Genomic DNA, 7,473 nt, shown 5'->3' with positions numbered 1-7,473 from the left:
GCGCCCCTGTTTAGGGAAGATGACACGACCCTATGCATCTTTGCTCAATACTGCAGTAATTTCCCCACACTAACACCATTCTGGTAAATCTCTGTTGCACTCTCCACAGATCAATTCTGTCCTCACTGCTCGGTGATGACCAAAACTGCATGTATGTGAGCCACCCTGTGTCTCGTATCATTTCAGTGTTACAGGTTTGGCAGGGAGTGAGGGAATTTGTATTGTATTGGCTGTGCTGTAGAGTAAAAGAGTAGTAACTTTGGGATGGGTAATATGGAATCACAACTCATTGCGGATGTCTGATATCAGGATCTGCGATATGTAATTAATCTGCATGGATGTAGTTCGGCCCAATTTGTTTGAAGTGTGGCTCAGTTTGTCTGTTCCTCAGGAGTCAGTCGAAGCGTTTAATCGCCTCAGTTCTTTTCTGATGTCAGCTGATTAATTACAGAACAAGCCAGACCCGAGACAGAAATCCAGATTGATGAGTGATAACCTTATTTACATTAATTAGCAAACTGATCTCTTGCTGAATCACAAACACACAATGCTGAAAACATTCTTTTATGGATGTAGTTCGGCCCAATTTGTTTGAAGTGTGGCTCAGTTTGTCTGTTCCTCAGGAGTCAGTCGAAGCGTTTAATCGCCTCAGTTCTTTTCTGATGTCAGCTGATTAATTACAGAACAAGCCAGACCCGAGACAGAAATCCAGATTGATGAGTGATAACCTTATTTACATTAATTAGCAAACTGATCTCTTGCTGAATCACAAACACACAATGCTGAAAACATTCTTTTTCACACCAAAACAGACGTTTATTGCAAAAGAAATGACAATAACTTAGAATAAATCAAATTACTTACTTATAACGTTGATTCAAACAGAACGAATACGAAGTAAATGTATAATTCTTATTAACCTCAAAACAATGCATCAATGAAACAAAAGGACACGACTTTTATATATTCAACAAAACAGACTCCTAATGCAGTTCAAAACAAAGCAACCCTCATATAATAGTCATATTAAAATCCTTGTTTCTATCATTTGGTTAAATGACTTGTGACTACGACTTCTAAACTGGAACTGCATTTGGTTTCTTCCTGGAGCTACCACATATATGAGTGTCAATGTACGTGGATTTAAACATTACCTTCAGAGCTTATGTCTCGTCACAACACCTCTGTCTGGGACCAATACAACACTTTCATTCCAACACAATGTATTTTAATAAAACTCTCATCTCATTCACATGAGCACAGAGCTATGCATCCACTCATTTCCAGGTTCTTACAGGATTGAAAAGAAATTACAAAAAAAAAAGATTGAAGTGAAAGTAAAGATTTCTCATTTATGGGTTTCTTCCTTAATCACAAATACCGGAACTAGCCAACAAATCATTCAGACTCCATTAATGCCATGCTGGATTTCAAGCATGAAAAGTATACAAAGGTTCACTCGTAGACAAAGCCATTCAGCCCGTGGAGAAATCTCAAACGCAACTTTTAAAACGAATTGCTGTGATAACAGAAATGCACTCACGTTGACGATTTGCTTCAAATGCACAGTGAAGCCGACTGCTTTTTCACTCAAAAAGCAGAACCAAACGAAAATCAAATATTATTGCAGACTCTACATAAAAATACCACCGCTTATATTTTAACAAAGAAACTCCTTTTGTTAATTCCACCGAAATTCCCCGTCGTCCCGATTGAAATGGAGATTTCTGGAAGGTTCCCAGAAGAGGTGAATAATCCCCCAAGCAGTTTCTGTGGAATCTGCGGTGATGGGGATTCCACGGGGTGTCTGTAACCTGATATTAAATTTTTGATCGTCTGCCACTGTCTGATTTACAGGCAAAACATGCTCATGTACCATTGTTCGTGGTAGAGTGAACCCACAGAGAATTCTCACGCAGATTCACACAAACTCAATGCTGCAGGCTCTTACCACGAATTGTTACAAATGGAAGAATCGTGTAAAATATCGTCCACACATGATAAAATGAAAACGTCATTTTCTGCCTGAATCTCTTTGCGCAGGCAATCTATCTGCACTCAATACCGAGGTGATGCAATCACAAAGCCTGTCATTTATACCTGCTGGCATCGCCTGGAGGATTCTTGCATTGCAATGTGGTTCGATTCATTTATTTAAGAATTTGAACAAGAAAGTCACAGCGGTGAGTTAACTCCCACTTGTGTTGGAGGATTTTTAGAATTGAGTATTATTGGATGATACAAATCTCAATCGGTCAATAGCAAACTTTGGAAAATGCATGTCGAATAAAATCATAGAATGCATACAATGTGGAAGAGGGTCAATGGGCCCATCGAAACCAAAACGACCCTGAAAAGAGTATCGCACCCAAATCCACGTGCGGGCCGCAGGGATAATCACTGAACCACCATGCCACCCTCGATACCAGCATTGATACTCCAACACTATCTATGACTCTTTGCGATCTTATTTTATTTCAATGTCATCATTTCCTTGCCTTTGACCATTTAGAAAATTTATTCTAGTTGTTGAGTGTCTCTCAAAGAAATGTGCTCCTCAACACTGAGCTCTAGTTTCCCTGGTTATTAGCGGCTATTCTGTGAAGTGATGATAGTTGGTGAATGGAAACAACACATTGTATTTTTTAGTAAATCCAACATCCCAACAGAATTCCTCACTTTGCATGGGTACAGTTTCTGAATCGAATATAACTTCTCCAATTAAGACAATAATTGAATAACGTAAACAAACTGAGTGAAAAATACGCTTTACGGTTACATAAGCTCCAATCAGTACAGATTATCCTACCAGGATAAGAGTGTCCTGGACATGTTGCAGACCTGACTCTGAGGCACAGACAATCTGAACAGCAGCGCATGGGGATGAATTATTTAATATTCCCTGCAGTGTGCTGCACATGTACAGAGAAGAAACCTGAAACATCTGACTGATGATGAGATGCAACTGCTCCAAGTGAGATGGTGGAGTGAGGCCAGGGAGGGATTTGTGCACATAAGGGTGCAGAAATGTCAAATTCTGGAAATGTTTGAGTGTGTCACTGTTGTCCATGGCATCTGTAGTGATGGGGAAATGTGACTTATTGTGAAGAATGATAAAGGACAGAGAGAAGGAATAAATGTGCCATTTTCATGTTGTCAGGCTGGTATTAGTGAGTCCCACAAGGATGATTACTCCACAAACAGCCATTTATAATCTCTAGCAATGACTGTGATGATAGGAGCAGGGGTGACGTCTGTTGACAGCACAATGTTAGGTGGAACAGTTAAAGACAAGGAGGACACAGGAACGCTAAGAAAGGGAAGGACAGGTTCTTTGAGTGAATAAGCATAATTTAGTCTGAGCAATATAATGCATAGAACTACGAGGTGTTCTTCATTCATTTCAGTCTTAGACAGACTTCAAGCCATCTATAAACTATTAGATGCTTATCCTAGTCTTAAATTAAGAGATATCAGACAGCCTTTCCGTCCATTCATTGCCAGCAGTTTCCATTATTCTCTTGAAAACTGTACTCATCTCAGAACCTCCTAAATTTGAAGAATTCAAACATGTGTGTGCATCATTTCAGTCCCTCATTCGTGAACTCTGGCTGACTGAGCTAATCTACCAGAACCATCAGTCCTGGCTAAGCAGAATGCAGGGTGGTGTATTGTCTCAACAGTGCCTCGGGTCGAGAACGTGACAGAACAACTTCAGGTAATATTGGGGCGTGGGGTTTTCTGGGGTGGGACAGCAGCCGGAGCGGGAAAGTGTGGAAAGTGAAGAACCCATGGTCCGAGTGCATATTTACACCGACAATATCTGGGATCGAAATTACTCTCCAGAGGACAGCATCATGTAATTAATCATTCGCTATTTGCAAATGCATCGCTTTTCACAGGAGTCTTTCTTTGTGTCAGCTATTTGGCATCTCAATATCCCTGAAATTCATCTTTCTTTTAAATTTCATTCAGGGCTACCTGATTGGATCAGGTTCGCAGCCATAATTTGTGAACTCATACCCTATGATGCCCAGCTGGCTAAACCCAGGGCAATAACAGGGAGACACAGCTATGAATCTTCATCAGTAAAATGCAGAAAATCGGGCAAGAAATTGAAAAGCTGATCCCCCATTACGCTGAGTACACATTAGGTACATGAACATGTCGCTGTAAGCATTGGTTCCAGGAAGAAGGGTTTTAGATGTCTCGATGTTTGGCGAGGTTTCTCAGCCTGGTGTGATCTGAATACATTGGAAACATGGGTTTTGAATTAATTGGATGGCGATTGATTCTCTTTTGGGGAAACATACTCCCGCCATTGTGAAATATTTGTTCAATCTTGTCAGAGTTTTGGGAACTTGAAAAAAAAAGCACAGTTAGCAGGGAAATGGCCACTTGAAGTAGTAAATCTGTGAGTGAAAGAGAACGGCCACAAAAAGACGTTCTGGATCGATGAAGACGTTCTCTTTCAGAATCCCAATCTGCAGGTCAAACCCTCCCCTCACATGACTCACAAATTCAGGGACAGAGTTCTTTCTGATGTCTTACTTTCTCATTTTTAGGATATCCCAAGATTGTATCCAATAAGTCATACACATCCTGTCAAAGTCCCACATTTTTTTATCATTTGTGATTATGCTTGCTTCACGTGGACAGAAATAACACATTTTAAGGACTAACCTATTCCATCTCACAGGTTTGAATTGATATGAGAGAACAGATATAAGCATGCAACAAGTTAATTTACTTTCTCCAAAACGTACAGACACAATGCAGTAGTATGAATTTACAATATTATTTCGGAGGGAAGATTGATCTTAAAATGCTTGAATTGTATATTAACGTGGAGAATGAAGAATTGGACTCTAAAATTCGGATGCTGAATCTAAAAAAATGAAGTAATGGATTGAGGAACCTTAGGGAAGAGGTTCTCGGTATATTGACATCTGCTAAAAAGGAAGCAATGCCTGAATGGTTTGCAGCACTGATTCAGCTGCCTCCAGGTCAACAATGTTACAGGAAAGGCGATGGGAGCAGCCCTGCCTGACTATCGATTAATAAAGAAGCTTTCTGTTTCCCATTGATTGAGGCTGCACGAATAATGCTGGTGGACAGCAGTCGGATTCATTGGTGGAATCCCTCCACAAAGCCTAGCTTTGAGAGAATATCCTTCATGGATGTGTGAGAGATCCTGTCAAGGACCTCCTGGTGCAGGCTGATGAGGCGGGCTTCCGACTCCCCTGTCCTGCATGGAGGCGATTCTATCCTTAAGAATTGTGAGGCTGCCTGTACAGATCAGATCTGTTCGGGGTGAATCACTGATCCCAAAGCAGAACTGAGCCGGTTGGTGATGACCTTATTCAAGAAATTTTAATTTTCATTGAGCAATGATGTGGGTCGTCAGTCGTCCTCTCCCCCTTCTGATTGTAGGTGAGGGGGATGACACCTATCCTCATGGGTTCACACAGACGACCTGTCAGAAGCCGAGTGTTGTCCACTTCAAGGAAGCCCTGGCCAAGCAAGTCTGACACAGATTAAACAACTAAGTTGGTAAGCTGTCACTTCCTGGTGTCTTACTCGTTTTTAAGGACTCGAGGGTCTTGGTCAGCACATCCAGAAATAACGGTTGCAGCAACCTCTCCCATGTGCTTTCGTCTAAGACCTACATGACAGGGAGCAATGACCGGGAGGTTGCACTCTCTGTGGGCTTCGTGTCATGCAGTCTGACATAAAAGGATTTGCTGATCCTCAGGATGTCAGGCTGAGATAACGCTACAGATCCATGTTCTCCCTTCAGGCTCTGAGCACATAGCTCTCCCTGTGCAAACATTCAAAGACCAAACGTGACCACGCCTCCTCCTGCTCCACAGTGTGAACCCTGGACTTGGAAAGCATCTTGGAGGCGTCTGAGATAAAGGGTGAGGCTTCCTGGCTGTTCACTTCCTGAACACCTTCCATGACATCAACCTCTATTGTCTACACGAGATGAAGATTCTGCAAACGTTTCTGGAGTTTTTACATTCTCCCCGTTTCTCTCTCACCTTCAGAAGACTTTCGACAGAAATGTCCTCCAGATGTTCTGCTGGACGGTTTCCCATAAGTCTCGGGGTGACTCAAAGTGGGGCTTCACGTTTTTCCAGCCGGTGGTAACCTTGTTGAGCTCCTCCATATTTTCTGGGATCAGCAGTTTCACATTCAGTTTCCACGTTCCATTGTAGCGCAGTGGTCAGAGAAGAACACCAGCTTGGCATTGTTGAATTTGTCCGAAACCAATCCCAGACTATCTAGTCTCACTTTACGTGTGAATCACTCCAGTCCTGGTGAACCTCGCTCGTGAAATTCTTCCTGAATTTTTGTTGTAAGAAGGCTGCATTGGCAAGCTCCTGAGTCCATTTGATTCGAATCGCCAGGCCGGGCACATCCTTCTATCGCCTTGGCTAATCATCTTCATCTTCAACTTCTGCTCCTATGGTGGCGAACTTGGAGGAATATGGCATCAATAGTATCTGCAGCAGCAGCACTGCGGACCTGGAACAGGAATCTCGGTATCGGTAGTCACTATGGTGGACCCTAGTTCATTATCCAAAATTTTCTTGATTGGTTACATTGAACTGGTCTTAATGAAACAGTGGAACTGAGATATAAACCAAGGAAGCACTGCAAATTCAATCAAGCCAGACAGATGCACAAACCTTCAACTTGATTGAACATGGAATAGGTTGTTGATGAGACATTGCTACAATATTTTAAGTATCCAATATGTTTTACATTATATTCTTCCTGCAATAGAAACTAAATTTAACTTAAGCTAATTACATTGTTATGTCAAACAGCTGCTATGCCACTGCAATCTGAAATTACCCGGATAACTGACAAGAAGAGGGTCAGAAATCAAACAAACGTTTCTGATTTCAAGTAAACCAATTGGACGACAACCTGGTGTTGTGTGACTTCGGACTTAGCCATCCAGGTTCAACGCCAACACCTCCACAAAAAAGATAAATAAGCCACTTAAGTCAGACAGATCTCACAAAATCTCCAGATAATATCAGGACAAAGAAGCAGGAAGCTTGGGAGTAGAAAGAAAAGCCACAAGTCCAGTTCGATGAGTTGTAATTGGGAATTTTAAATGAGGGTGTGGGCATAGACATTTCAGCCTGACATGTTGCTGGGGATAGTGGAGCAAAAGACTGATTTTTACAGGTTGTATATATATATATATATATAAAACCACGTCTCACTCTTAGTGTAAAATAAGGTCCACCAAGCAAGTAGATCAGTCCATTCTGATATGAAGGTGTAGGTGCATACTGTTCCTTTAAGGGAGTCTGTAACTTTAAGAGACACTGGAAGCTGGCATGGACTTAGAGTGGCACTGGTTGTGCTAATAATTTAAAATGTAACATTTGACTGTGAAACAAATAAATCGGTTCAGGTGCCATGGTATGCAACAAATGTTAATTTGGTCAA

The sequence above is a fragment of the Chiloscyllium plagiosum genome, chromosome 46 (genome assembly GCF_004010195.1).
Source record: "Chiloscyllium plagiosum isolate BGI_BamShark_2017 chromosome 46, ASM401019v2, whole genome shotgun sequence".
Taxonomy (NCBI): Eukaryota; Metazoa; Chordata; class Chondrichthyes; order Orectolobiformes; family Hemiscylliidae; genus Chiloscyllium; species Chiloscyllium plagiosum.
This window is presented reverse-complemented; position numbering follows the sequence as displayed.